This window comes from Neolamprologus brichardi, chromosome 10 (assembly GCF_056152115.1).
Source record: "Neolamprologus brichardi isolate AB-2024 chromosome 10, ASM5615211v1, whole genome shotgun sequence".
NCBI classification, from domain to species: Eukaryota; Metazoa; Chordata; class Actinopteri; order Cichliformes; family Cichlidae; genus Neolamprologus; species Neolamprologus brichardi.
The window spans coordinates 25,225,001-25,240,325 of NC_142113.1; positions in this window are offsets into that span (position 1 = coordinate 25,225,001).

A 15,325-nucleotide genomic window follows, 5' to 3' on the forward strand; every position below is an offset into this window, starting at 1 on the left:
CACAGAGAGAGATGGAGTCACGCTGCTGGCCCAGATTATACAGTGAAAAACAAGCTGTCCTCGGCCAAAGTATGCCGGGATCGCTGGCTGACACGAGAGGGGTAAATGGGAGGGTGTCATAGTATAAACACAACTCAATCCTCAGAGGCCATCAGAAGAGGGAAGTCGAACTCAGTGTAGCATGCGCCCATTTACACCATTAATGTGATCATCTCTCACTAGGTGAGCAGAGAGAAGCACTAAAGTTAGCGTTGCTTGTCGTTCCTGAGAAGGAAAACATCATGACCATGCTCTGACGTCTCCATCAGTTCCATTTTCAGTGCTTCAAACAATCAGAACTTGGCTTTCTCATTTTTAGATAAGAAAAAAAACCTCATTTCTTGCCTGAAATTACAACAATTTACAGACTCATCGCTTAGAAGTTTCCACTCAGCTGAGCCGTCAAAGTTTTTCCTCTTACAAGTCCAAGTTGCACACGCATTTGTGCAGCAACTCTAACTATGCTGAAGCACTTTCTAACATTTGCACACACACTCACACTCTGAACGATCCATCGAGAGAGAGATTTAACCATATTTCATCATATTTACATTAATGAACTGGAACAAAACTGTCACAAAATCAAATTCCAGTTTAACCTGACTGAAATATACAAAACAAGCAAATAAACACAGGAAAGTTTTCTCTCTAACTTGTTAAAGTTATTTTGACTGTCAGTTATCAGATTTAAAAAATCAAACAATTTTGTCTTTCTTTCCTTGTTGGAAACAGTTCAGAAATATAACATGGTTTTGTTCCCCGGAGCTCTTGATTTGATCGACGATGTGGTTTCCACAGCACAAAACGTTCTCTGTCTGTCCACAGTGTTTGTTTACATTACGCCTGGTAACAAATAGACATTTCGCAAACAAAACCACAGGATCATTTTACTAAGCCAACTGTATTCTGGCTGATGCGGGATATTATAATGTCTGCTACCGGCTCTGCAGAGCAGGTGGGTTTGCACAAAAAAAATGGCGTGATTTGGCAATAGGAAACATGAACGTGATTTTTGCTACATTTTTCTTCTGTTTTTAAAATTGTTCATTTTAACCTGTTAAAGCTTTTAAAATGATTCAGGAACAATCTCAGAATAACATATGACTTCGTAGACTGTGCGGCTCATGGTAAGGGATTTTAGAAAAATATTGTTGACACAGTACTCCGGCATCAGTTGTTATAGCAAATGGCGTACTCTATGTTTACCTTCAAATCACAAAGGCATCTGTTGGCCATGGGATTTATCACTTTTGTCCATTCAGAACCAATAAGGAAATAGAGTGACTTTGTTTTCTCTGCTTCACTTATTTAATTTCTAATCCCAACTTAAATATGACTCTACACAATTACTGGCCAAGGAGTCGTTCCATTGTGCGTCTTCATCTACTGTTTATTTCTACTCACTTGAGGCAGAGCGGTTGAATTGGTCAACAAGTTACTGCTTTCCACTTCTAATGTAACAATGGTTTCTTTTAACCATGACTGAGAGTGCCATCCATAATGCATTAAGCTCTCTGTTTTACTCCCTTTGTAAGTTATTTGTGGTTTTCCAAAAATCGATTAAAGTGACGGTTTTCACATGAAACTTTCCTGTGCATTTGGTCTGAACAGAGCTTAACATTTTGAGACATTAAATGGAACTTTATTGAGGTTTCTAATGGAAAATAAGGGTCTGATTACTGTATGATGCAGTGCATGAATGATTTGCACAGTGCACTGCATGTGTTTCTGAGTCCTGATTCTTTATTGAGTTTAGTAGAAACTTTGGAGTATTCCTCTACGGTTACTTGGGGTCGGGGTCAAGTGAAGCAACGTCTGTGCAGTTGTGTTGAGAAAATTTAATGAGTTTAATGCTCTTTTGCCAAAACTTGAACTTCATCTGAAAACCCTTTAACCCTCAAAAAAGTAGTGACAAAAATGACCAAGATGGTGATGATATTTAATTAACTCTACTGTTACCTTTATCTGTGTTCAGCATTTTTAAATTTTCTAATGTAATTAATTATGGTTTACAATTATTTTCATGCAAAAAAGGAGATCTTCCCTGGAAATAAGTATTTTCCAGATTAGACCTAAGTATTAAAGGCCATCCATCAATTTTCTTATGCTCATGCAATAGTTGGGATCACTGGACTGTTGGGAGCTGGAGCCTATGCCAGTTATCACAGAATGAAAAACAAGGTATACTCTGGTTGGATTGCCGTTCTGGTGCAGGGCTAACACTTTAAAACACACATTTATACCTGTGAACAGCCAGAATCATCAGTTAACCTAATAGGCATGTCTTTGAAATTTGGGAGAAAACCAGAGTGCCTCGAGAAAATCCATAGTCTGAGGGAGAACATGCACACTCCACACAGAGGATTCAAACCCAGGCTTTTAGGCTGTGAGGCAACAGTGCTAATCTCTGCACCACTTTTGAAGACCTTTAAACCCATTTTGTTACCGGCCTATTTTAAAGACCTTGAAAGTTAAACTTCTGAAAAAAAGATGGTATCAGAATTATCAAAGTTGTGATAGGATCACTCCTGTTTAAGATGGACAATGCACTGCATAGGTTTTTTTTAAACAATAGAAGACATGTTGTCATTTTACTTATTCACCTTCAAAGTCTTCCTTTTCTAGGTATTTCAGCATGTTGCTCAGAGGTTTGGTTACACATAAATGATCTTCCCCATGAAGAAACCCAAAGACAAATGACATGTGTTAGTTACATGGCTGTGAGGGAGTGTCATTTCACAATCATCCCTCAGTGTCACGCTGTGGAATGAGCCAGAGCGTGGACGTAAAGATGATCTGAGGTCTACAGATGTGCCCATCGCCGACATTTTCTCTGGTCACCTGTCACCTCGTCACCATGTGTCTCTGCTCATCAACATTTTTTTGTCCCATTCTGCTGCTCATTGCATCTCGTTATTGCATTCTGCTTTGAAGAGACGAAATCATGTGTTACAAGTATCCGACATAGTACAATCTGCCCGATTCCAATCATTCTTCCACACCACATTCCTGAGTGCCGCAGACATTTTTGTATAAACCCTGACCGCATCATTGTGGCCCAGAAGTCAACAGAACCTGTTCAGTAGTTCCTCTCATGTGTTTGTTTATCTTAATATATTCCCAGTTTCTTCTGAAAGCCCTTCATACAGTTTAGCTTACTGATTTTCAGCTCGTCGTGCACGAAGATCAATTAAAGTTTGGTGGATGTTTAGAACTTGATAACTACTCAATGAACTGTTATTAATTCAGCAGCTGCTGGTGTATTTTCAATTAAATTGATGGCCTAAAGGATAAATTCAAGTACATATAAAAACATGTTTTGTGAAGCATCAGTTTGGTAAAAGCGCTTTAGTTGAAACTTGCAGTTAAATGTGTCCTACATCCCTGCTTCACTCCATGCTACTGCTGCTTTATTAAAGTAACCAACATATCTGCGGCTAGTTGTGCCACCACCACTTAAACCAGTACATCAGGCTAGTCGTGGTGCTGCATTATGAGGACCTGTCTGCTGGTAGATGTCTGTTATTTGTATGTTTGTCCTCACAATGGGTGTTTGTGTTGTTGGGCTGCTAACAGGGGTGACGGCAGCTCTCTGGTTTCAGATTGATTCAGCTGCATGTTTCTGAGGATTAGAGGTAGTAGCCAGCCAGTCTAGACTGGTCTCCAGTTACAGTGGACGCACACAATGACTGGGATGCCGACAGTGGGGACACCATGGACAATGTGCTTAATGGGTGGAGGAGGTTTCTCTCTCTCTCTCACTCTCTCTCTCTCTCTGTGTGTGTGTGTGTGTGTGTGTGTGTGTGTGTGTGTGTGTGTGCCAGAAAAAAAGTATTAACTTCTACGAGCTTCTTCCTAAATATGAGGATTCACTGCACTTCTCTGTTTTGCAAACGGAGTATCTCAAAAATGTACTATTATAGAGTATGGGTATTCAAATGTGGGGCTCTGGGAACTGGATATTTATTGACAAATCAATACAAAATAGAAGAAAAGTACAAAAACACTTGTTACCTCAATTTATATTGTTAAAACTCAAAATAAATACATTTACACTCCACAATAGACTTTGAAATGATGATAATGGTAAATATTGAAGACTCTTCATCCTTGTCAATCTATAAGTACAGTCTGTGGAAGTCATCTAACAGCCTTTATTTCCTGTTAAACAATGTCGATTTTGCATATAATAGAAAGCAGACAGAAAGGCAGGCATTAAATGAAAGAAATACAGGCACAGAGAGATTTCGAGTGTGCTCCCCTGTCAGTATTTGTTAACCTGGCAGCAAAAGGCCCAGATCCCCCTGTAAGCTCCTAATTGAGCTCCATTGTCCTGCTGGACTTTGAACTCTGAGAGGTGATAGATGACACCCAGGGCTGCTGTTTGACTCCTGTACACCCTCTGTGGTGTGTGTGTTTGTGTGCATGCTGTGTGTGCATAGGATGGGTTAAGACCTCAGATCCTGAAGGTACAAAAAGCAGAAGCTTAAAGTGTCGAGACCCTGACACCCAAAACACACAGATAAAGGTGTACATGTGTGGCCTGAAAAAGCATGAAAACCCAGCATGTAAATATAAAAAGACTCAAAACTCCTGTGTGACAATAAACACAGAGGTACATGCATCTAAACATGCACTTTTCATGCCCAGACCAAAGTCTTTGAGATTCAGAGTGTCTCGTAAAGCATCCAGGCTGAAGACCACCAGGTTGGCTCCACCTGTCCATCTTCCCTGAAAAGATTTTCTCAGACATAATCTGTCTCCAGGGTCGTTTTCTTATCTCACAGTGGTACATGTAAAGGGGCTGAGATATCTATGACACAGCTTTGCACCATAGATGTTGGAGGGTTTTCTTTTGATATAATTAATAACATAATTGGTTTGTAGAGTCTAAGTTGCAGCCCCTGACATCTCAGAGCAGAAGGATGAAAAACATTATGCGATCAAACACATTTTAAGATATCTCAGTCTCAACTTCTTTTTTTGTTGACAAATTAGGCCTTAAAAAGTGGCCAGAAATTTAAGTTACTCATTATATTGTTCATGCTTAAATAAGCCATGTATACGTAGAAATACATTATGATATATGACATTTTTCAATTGCATTAAAGAGGCTAAAATCTGTTAAGGCGTGTGTATTTTTTGCCCCCAAAATTTTAATTTGACTGCATGCAGCGTGCTCTTGTGTTTTTTTTAGCCTCTTCACCTGCTTCAAAGCTTTCTGAGTCTTTAGACTGTAGCCTCCCCAAGACTGTAATCGAATGAACAGTTAAGAAAATGTGTGGCATTTGTATTTATTTCATTCTTTTTTTTCAGTCAGATACAGACTTGTACTCGCTGGGAGGATTTAATTCCTCCAAATTCAACACTACTCACTGCCATTAGGCATGCATCCCAGGACATCTAAGAATCAATGAGCTGACACGTCCTGACTAATCCTTAGATGTTCTGTGCTGTAAAAATATTTTGTACCCTCTGGGTCATTTATTATTTATGATTATTTTTCACACAGATCCGTAGTGCAGATATGTAAGAAGCAGTGTTTGGCGCGGCTTGCGTGAAAATCATCCATCGTGTGGTCGAGTCAAGTGATTGGCAGTAAATCCTCCCTGATGTCTCGGTTGCGGTTTGTTGTGTGAACACAAGCGGTTGTTCTTTGATTTGTAGACAGGTGTTTTTAGATACAAACGTGATGCATGTGTTTTGGGTTCCATCAGGAAGTGTATCCGGCTAAAAAAACGGCCAAATGAAATATGTGTCCCTGCCGTGACAACCCTCTGTGAATAAGGAGGAGCTAGAAGTAGCTTTTTATTCTACCTGCCGTTCAAACCACATAATGACCGGTTCCAGATTCTGTAAAGCATTAAGGTAAATTTGCTCCTTAACTCTGAGAAATAATGAATATATTTATACCATCCAGACACCTGTTGAAAAATAAACAAATAAATAAATAATTATGATCATTATTAATAATAATTTCATCTTATCAGGGTTTACGCTGGGTTTTGCCAAGGTAATGTATACTGGGACCCTAACCTGATTCAAAGCAGTGCCAAAATAATGAGTGGCTGTGTTTTTCAGCTCATTATTTTGATCAAATGGCCCCTCATTTGCACTTCTCCCTTCTATCTAAACTGATAATCAAAGTGTAGATGCGTGAAAATCATCCATCGTGTGGTCGAGTCAAATGATTGGCAGTAAATCCTTCCTGATGCCTCGGTTATGGTTTGTTGTCGCACCGTCTCTGGAGATTTGTGATTGGCAGTGGTTGATTGTCTGTTTTGTCTCTGTGTTTGGAAACACGATTGTGTATTGTGATGGAGACGTGGGTCACTGGCACAGGATATTTTTATTCAATTTTAGTGCAAATTACTTTCTTTGAAATTGTGAAATTCTGTTTGGCAAAAGATGTGGATCTGGAGATCAGATAGGTAGAGCTATAAACTGTTATTGCAACTTACAAATTGTGTTGTGTAGCTATGTGACCTGGAGTGGCCATGGGAATACAACACTTGGCTGTAAATAGTGATCCAGTGTCATCAGCTTTGGATTGGGTGGACATCATTGCTCTGAAATCCTAATGAAATGGAAATTTTATGTGGAAATGTTCATATATGCCATTTCAGAAATAGCATATTTATGATGTTGTAGATGATAGAAACAGTGCCCATCAAGTTCTGGTGCAGTTCATGATTATACCAGCTATGTTTTATAAAAGAAGTGATTCAGAAAAGGAAAAAAAAATCACACAAATCTTTAAACACTGGCCTAAAACCAAAAGGAAAATCAAAAACAGACAGTTTCCTACTGATACCTGAGGGATGATCGTGTAAGCTATGATGTCTACACTTGCATTTTCCATCTGTGCACGTGCGGTTGTCTGTGAGTGCCAGTACTCTTGGATATCTGTTTGTAGATGCCAGATGTAACTGCTTTGGATGGAGATTAAGCTCATTACAGATCTTGTTGACAATTTCATTTGAACCATGTGAAAATAAATCCAAAGCCGCTTTGATCCAAGTATTTTTTTTTTCAGTAGTGTTCACGTAGTTTTGTGGTTTTTACAATGGTATAAGGAGCAGCCATCGCCTGCTGTGTGATCACAAGCGGTTGTTCTTTGATTTGTAGACAGGTGTTTTTAGATACAAACGTGATTGTATCTGTTTTGGGTTCCATCAGGAAGTGTATCCGGCTAAAAAAAACGGCCAAATGAAATATGTGTCCCTGCCGTGACAACCCTCTGTGAATAAGGAGGAGCTAGAAGTAGCTTTTTATTCTATCTGCCATTCAAACCACATAATGACTGGTTGCTCTTTACCTCTGAGGAATAATGAATATATTTATATCATCCAGACACCTGTTGAAAAATAAACTAATAAATTAATTAATTAATAAAAATAAAAAATAAACTACAGTTTACAGCACACACTCAGAAAATGAACTACATTGTTGTAACCATAGATAGGTGCAGTCCCCTCAAAGGTGTTGTTGAACCGTTGACAGGGGGGAAACTTATCTTTCTATTGTATCATGTAGCATAGAGACTCGTCTTCAAGCATTGGTGACAATATCTACTTATTTATTTCACCTACAGCCAGTTTAGAATTCCCAATTAACCTAACATCCGTGTCTTTGGACTTTCGGGGAGATAGCATGGAAACAGGAGAAAAAGAAAAAACAAACACCAGGTGACACAGGGAAAACAAAGACCTCAGGAGAGCTCAAACCCAGAAACTTCTTGTTATGAGGCAACAGCGGCCAGATAACAGCAGGAAGGTTGGTGGATCGAGCCCTGGCTCCTCCAGTCTGCATGTCGAAGACACTGAACCCCAATTTGTCCCCGATGTATCCATGTGAGTGTGTGCAAGATTGATAGGCAGGATGTTTAGGATTGAAACATTTTGCTTGTATGAATTTATGTGTGATGTCTGACGTCTTAAATTTGTGCAAACGTGTCAAAATTTTTATCTGGTTTATTTTTGTATTTGGGTCACACACGCTTTTTCCTGATATTGCACATAGAGATCTTTAGGAAATGGTGCAAACTTCTATTTTTTCCTGATTGGGAAGGCACTAAAAAACTAGTTCATCTGAGGTCCAATAACGATCTCTAGGCATTTTATTTTTGACAGTATTTAAAAATGTAATGCTTTGGGACACATTTTCTTGTTTTGCTTTAAAATTAAAAACTTACACACCTGACAGCTGACTCCATATTAAAGTGTTCTCGCTGCCGGTGATGCATGTGAAAAGCTAACACGCTATTGTCCACAATTCTCGCCATGCCTCCATCTGTTGCCATCTTTCTTCTGGCCTCGGGAGATTCAGGAAATCAGTTGGCTGAAGAAAGTGGCGTCAGTGGGCCTGCGTGGCTGAGACCAGCTTCAGTGGATTTAGGGTCACACCCAGTGTTTGAAATTAACACCAGCCTAACACCAACCAAATGCTGATAGATGCAAATCTGCAAATGGTCTCCAGCTCTCTGACAATATTCTAGCTGGAAGAGATAAACCTTTAATGTTGGCTTTGTTCTATTTTAAAAATTATTTCAAGTCACTTGAGCACGACTGAATAAATATTATTTTTAAATCCCTTTGTTATTAAAAGGAAATTTAATAAGAAAATACTGCTTATGTAGTGCTTTTGTTAGCACGTATATATATTTTAGGCTCACTTGACTTATAGCTCATTAATTACAATATCATTTAGTTTTTTGGTTGGCGTGTACGATTACAGTGATTTCTGCTCATTTTACTTTGTTGATTTTTACAAAAGTCAGCAAGAAAATGTGTTAGTTAGGAGTTCTGATGCATTTTCCTTGTCTTTTAATGATCAATTATGGCGTTAATTGAGTATAAGAACTTTTGAAAGACTTTCCCATTCCTGTCAGTTTTTCCCACTGTGTTCACTCCCAGTTACACACCCTGCTGAATTGCAGGAATGAGCAGTCGGACGCACAGAACGCACACTCACCTCCCTGTGCATTCAAAGTGTGCAGGCTTCCACATGTGCATGCATGCATACAGACAGGTATACATCATATATACACTAAGACACAGGTAAAGCAACACTTCCACCAACACGGAGCTGAGCCTGAGTCATGGTGCTAAAGCTCGCCCCGAGGTGAACCCTCATCTTACCTCCACCCTTCTCTATTCTCTTCCTCTTGGGTGGGGAGGGGTGGCCTGGTGTCACCTGTCTGTTTCTGAAGGTGTCAAAGCACCGAGGTGAGAGCCCTCTTGCTGTTCTGAAGAAGGTTGGGATCCTAGGTAGCCGAACGCCAGCCTCCTCCTCCACATAAGCATCGCAGTGATGAAGAAATGTGGGGACCAAAGAGGCCAGAGGGGCGAGTCCTCTTTTTAAAAATCATAATGGCAGCTGCATGTTTTTTGTGGCCTGCTTTGTTGAAAAGCTGCCCAGCTGTTGGTGCCTCCCAGCCTCCATTCGCTTTTCTCCTCTCCAGTTCTTTCTTGGCTTTCTCTGCTGCACCTCTCCTCGTTGCCTCTTTTCCCCCCTCTTCATTCTGGCCCTCCCTTCATGCCAAACCCCCATGCTTTGATACCCTTCATTTAGCGTGTCAGCAGCGATGACACACGTACCCATTCAACCTCCCCTGTCTACATTGTTAGAAGAGTATTCCAAGTCAAGCAGGAACAAGCAGAGCCCTTTGCTTCCCATTGAAAATTTTCTGCCCAATAAAGCCTCCAGACATTCGACTGGCTGAATATTTGGCCTTTTGAAAAGGATTCCTCCTTGGAGGGCCCTCGTACAAAGCCATGAGAGAGTATAATTTGCGTGGTGTGTTTACATCAAGATCCCCTCCTGTCAGGGGTGAAGACTCTTTTATCTCTGCGGGTGTCTTGAGCGCGTCTGGTTCAGAACATGCAGGGGCACAAAGCTGAGCGACAGAATAACGTCAGCATGAGTGGCAGTGGGCTCAATAGCAGTGGCTCTGACAAATCCTCCTCTATCTGGCCCAGAATCCCACCGCTCGAACTGCAGTGAATCACACTGAGCTTAATGATTTGCAGATATACGCAGAGAAGAAAGCTGGAACCTCCGGGGCCGGAGTTTATCTCTGGACCTGACCCTTTGATCTGGCCCTCAGATTAACCCCGCAGACAAAGAGATAGAGCCTGTGCGCGTGTGTGTGTCCCGTCAGCACATATCTCGTGTGAGAATATGTGTGTGGAGATGGTTGAGTGGTGAATAACCTCTGTATGACCCTAAAGACCCTGGAAAGACCAATAAAAGCTATTTACAACTGACCAGCAATGCATTACCTAACCGCGCGGTTCTGTTCCCAGGAGAAATTCACTGTCATGTTTGTCTGTCATGTAAACACCTTATCTGTGATTCTGCAGCAATGCTTTTTCATTAATCACTTGAGCAAGATGGAGATGGCAGTCTCACACACACACACACACACACACACACACACACACACACACACACACACACACACACCGCATCATACTGTACTGTATCTCATTAGCTATTGGAATGATTCTCATTCAGTTCGACCTTTTGAAGCTGGCAAATGTAAATTAGTTGTATATTAATGAGGATCCTTTTTTCTGCAAATTTATAGTAAAAGAGCTAAATACTAATTTACAGAAAATGTATGATTAGTTCTTAAGCAGTGAACTGCGAAGAATCATATCAAACTTATTTGATATGCTTATTTGATTATTTCTAATCAAACAGTGAATAGCAGGGTGAACAACAGGTTTTTGCTGCCCCCTCAAGCACTAAGTTGAATGGGCAAGCTTCTTGCACTTGAACCTATTGGCTAGCCTGCTGACTTAGCTACTGAGGGCAGTAATATACAATTTTTTGAGGGGTCGACTCCCAGTGTAGACAGGATCTGTCAGAGACTTCAGTTCTGTCCATCTCTCAATTGTCAAACTATCAACAGCAGGTTTGAGATTACATTTTGGCAGATACAATTCCCCTTTTGCTTAATAAATGAGCCCTTTACCTACACACAATGAAAGCCCATTCAAAAGTGATCGCTCATTTGCTCTTTGCCTAAAACCGCTCAACAAACAGAACCCATAAAACTTCAGGTTCTAAAAATATTTCCACTGCATTTTCAGATATAAGAGCAGATATCTGAGACAACTGAGCGCAGCATCACTCTGCTACTGGTGAACACGTTTGCATCACTGCACCAAGCAACAAATTATCAGCATGTTACTATTTTCTGCCTGATTATACTGCAGTATAACCAAGCCCAGAATATTCATGGCCCCCAGAAGGTTTTGGTGGTCAGACTTGTGTTTTTTGACTTACATTCTTGCTCCCCAGAGGATGAACTTGTTGCAGCTTATGCAGCTAAAGTCTTTATTTGAACTCAGGACTGATACTTTTCATGCCCACAAGGTCTTTCCTGTAGTGCTAAATAGTAACTAATACCTTTTAGTTACTAACAACATGCTGCAAATTGCACAGCAGTGATATATTTGTTTCATCCTTCATGTTAATCTGGCATTGGTCAGCTGGCTGGTCTTGGAGAAAAAAAATGCATGCCCAACTCCAAGCAATTAAACAATCTAATGAGTGCGTAGCCAATAAAATACCAAAATATTAATTATAACTTCAACCCTCGCAATTTCCTCAGAGCTGAGGTAAACCACAGGCTGAAACAGGTCAGTTTTTTTCCACTACCACGCTGTAATAAATGCATTATATATATACACTCATGGTGAGTGTTGAAGTTCTTATTACTAGTTTGGTCTTGTTAAAAACCCAGCATGGTATTAAGAAGGAACTATTTGTTCTTTACTATGTTAAAAATGTTCAGAAATTAGGTTTAATATGTTCAAATTGTAGAGTACATCTGATTGCCCCGTCATTAGTGTGTCCTTCTCAGACTAGTGCTAAAACTGAAAGGTTAAGCTAATTTGCCTGGCAGTAAAGAGAAAGCCTCATGATGGTAACAGATTTGTCCTAGCTGTGTGTTAACGTTTAAGCCAGTGATAAAGTTTATGATCCTCAGATTGTTATCAAATGTGAATGTGAAGCAGAGTTTATTTTGAAAGATCCAGCACCAGCTGTTTGGAGAGATGAGCAATCCTTAAACTGAAGATTTTTACTGAGGTTATTACACATTTTGTTTTCTTCGAAATAAGTTAGTAAAGGCATTTAATTGAACCTAAAGTTATAAAGCTGTCCCTTTAAACAACAGAGCAACACTGAAAGTGGAGCTACAAGGTCAGCATTCTTTGCACTAAAACCCAGAGGCTTCATGTCCTCGGTGGACAAAACTGGTTTCGCTTTATTCCACTATAATGAAATTCTGTTCCGGTTTGACTGCTCACCAAACGGTGGATGAAGACATCACAGCGGCCACCCACAGCTGCTCATGTATCACACAAGAACAGCACACAGTCTGTGTTTGTCTGCCGCTGACGGATGGAATAAGCAAGAAGGAAGGCGAGAAAGAACCCGAGAGCCAACCCTACTCTACGTCTCCGTCCACACGTTCATATTAGGCTGGCTTTTGATGACTCGTTTAAATTTGTAATTCAACATGGATGCCTTGGGCTGCGCTGTAAATTCCTCACCCCAAAGCTAGTTTTTGATTCAGCTTTCTTGTCGGTCTCATTCACAGAGACAGACACAGATCGGAATACAGGCAAAAGATTTGCTTTTCTTAACATAAAAACATCCTGGAGTAATGGATGTATAGAAAGTCACGTATGTGTGACTGCAGTGTGTCTCAAACATGTCTTTTTACAACCATATGAGAGGAAGAGCCTTCAGCTTTCAGGACTCTCTTCTGTGGAACCAGCTCCCAGTTTGAATTCAGGACACAGACACCCTCTCTACTTTTAAGATTAGACTTAAAACTCTCCTTTTTGATAAAGCTTACAGTTAGAGCTGGGCCTAGGCTGCTGCGACTTCCTATAATGCACCAAGTGTTTCATCTTCACTCAACACTTCACTCTCTATCTGTTTATACACCACTCTGCCTTTAATCTTTAGTTATCATTAATCGCTGACTTTCTTCCACAATGTGTGTTTTGTCTTCCTCCCCTCACCCTCAACTAGTCGCAGCATAACTGATGCCTTTCCCTGAGCCTGGTTCTGCTGGAGGTTTCTTCCTGTTAAAAGGGAGTTTTTGGTTCCTACTGTCGTCTGATTGTTGTTGATTGTTTTCTATGCATTATTGTAGGGTCTTTACCTTACAATATCAAGCACCTTGAGGTGACCATTGTGATTTGATGCTATATAAATAAAATTGAATTTAAATGAGTATTCTTGTAAAAAAGAAGTACTCTCTCCCCTCTCTTTGACATAATGCAGTATCACATCTGTAAAACTGCAGCTCTTTGGGAGTTTTGTCCCTTTTGACAAAAGAACCGAGGATTATGTGATACTCTGTTGATCAAATAATGTTTCACGGTTCACAGATATAAAGGACAAAATATAGATGGATTAAAGCAAAAAATGAATTACTTGATATCAAAGATAAAACAGATGATTACAGCAGGTACGGTCAGCCAGAGCTTTTATACCCTCTTCTATATTTACTCTTCCTCGCAGATAACGGGACGTAGTGAGGTCCTGCAGTATCTGCAGCCTCCACAGATCTAAATAGAAAACATATAAGCAGACACAGAATTGTGTTGTGTTACTTAGACTACACTTACTTGATTCATAATATTTTACCAACAAATATGCATTAACATTACACACATTAATGCTATTACTAGGGTTAAAACTTTGTAATCCAGCTGGATGTAAACACTATATGCCATTAAAATATGTAGTATACAATATTAAGCCTACATATTTTTTGACTGTGCTATACAGGTTTTTTGTTATAAGAAGAATTTTTTTTTATTAAATATTAGCTTATGCAGTTTTAAAAATCTCATCTCAACCACTGTTATTTTTTCTTGTTTTATCATCCTTCAAAGCCCCCGTGTTGCTCTGCTGTTCAGAGTCATGGGTGACACTGACTCACAGCGGTAGAATAAACGTATAAAACTGTTAAGGCACTGTTCCCCTTTGTCCATAAGACTGGCGGCTCTACTAAAGCCCCTCAACCTGGAACAAGACACTGGGGATAAAGACTGAATATCTGGAATCTCAGACTCTTGAGCCACTTGGGGACACATCTCCGTCACTGTCCTCTGTGTAGTCATACCTCTGTTCACCTTCTTAAACTCTTTGCAGTGACTGACAGCTGCACTGAGGCTTTTCACAAAAAGCCATATTTTAAAATGTATTTACCATTTTTCTGACTGAGGTGGAGATTGATGGAGGAGGAGGGGTTGTGGACAAGGAGAGCAGGAAGAGAAGGAAAAGCTCCCCAGATGAAAATCCTAAATCAGTATGCCCTGCTGCTGCAGCTGAGGCCTAGGCTGGGATTGCATTTAATTTATTCTCTTAAGCCTGGGAATCAGGCCATCAAAAGGAACCAAACTATCAGGTTTCCTGCACTAAATGGTCCAACAGTGTGATGTGGCCAGTCTGGGATCCGACTTAACCCTTTCGAGGTGGCAGACAAGCATCAGAGGCAGCAGCCTTGCTTGTCCAAACTAATTTCTTTCCCGACGCTCGTAGGCTGCAGACTGAGAAACACATCGACTTGTTTGTGTGTACTGAAGGTGACACCATGTGTGGAAGGATGGCACTCCCTCCTAATGTTTGGTAGATGTTGGCGATCCCTTCTTTAGCCCTGTTTAATGGTTGTGGATCATGGGATTAAGGGACACAGGCTCACAGTAGGTCACAGGAGTTCGGCATAGCCTCCCTTTTAGTAAACTGTTGAAATACCAGCCTGATCATTCAGCGCGGCATATTTTAAATCCGGTTCAGTACCCACACAAGATTTTTATAAAGTAAGGCAAAAACATGAGGACGTTTCTCTACCTCACAGTTGAATTTGCTGCTATTGCTCTGTTGCAACACACAGCACGCAAAACTGGAACGCAAGTGTGTGTGATGCATTCAGCTTTCGTTCAGGATGCGAGCATTTTCACCCGCTTACAGACCCACACCTTTCACCTTTTCCCAAGCTTTTCCTCAACCAAGAAAACTGGGTGTTTTATTTATTTAACCCGCACCAGAGTTTAGTGTTATTAAATTAAATCTCAGCTATGTTAAAGCTAGACTCTGTGGACAGAACGCATGAATATAAAAACTGTCATGTTGAATGAAAGCTTGGCTCTAGTCCTGTCTGGCAGTGTACTTCATATAATACTGTGCATATCTCGCCTGTGACATGAACCAGTGTTTGCCATAATAAATCCTTAAGTCTTAACCATACTAT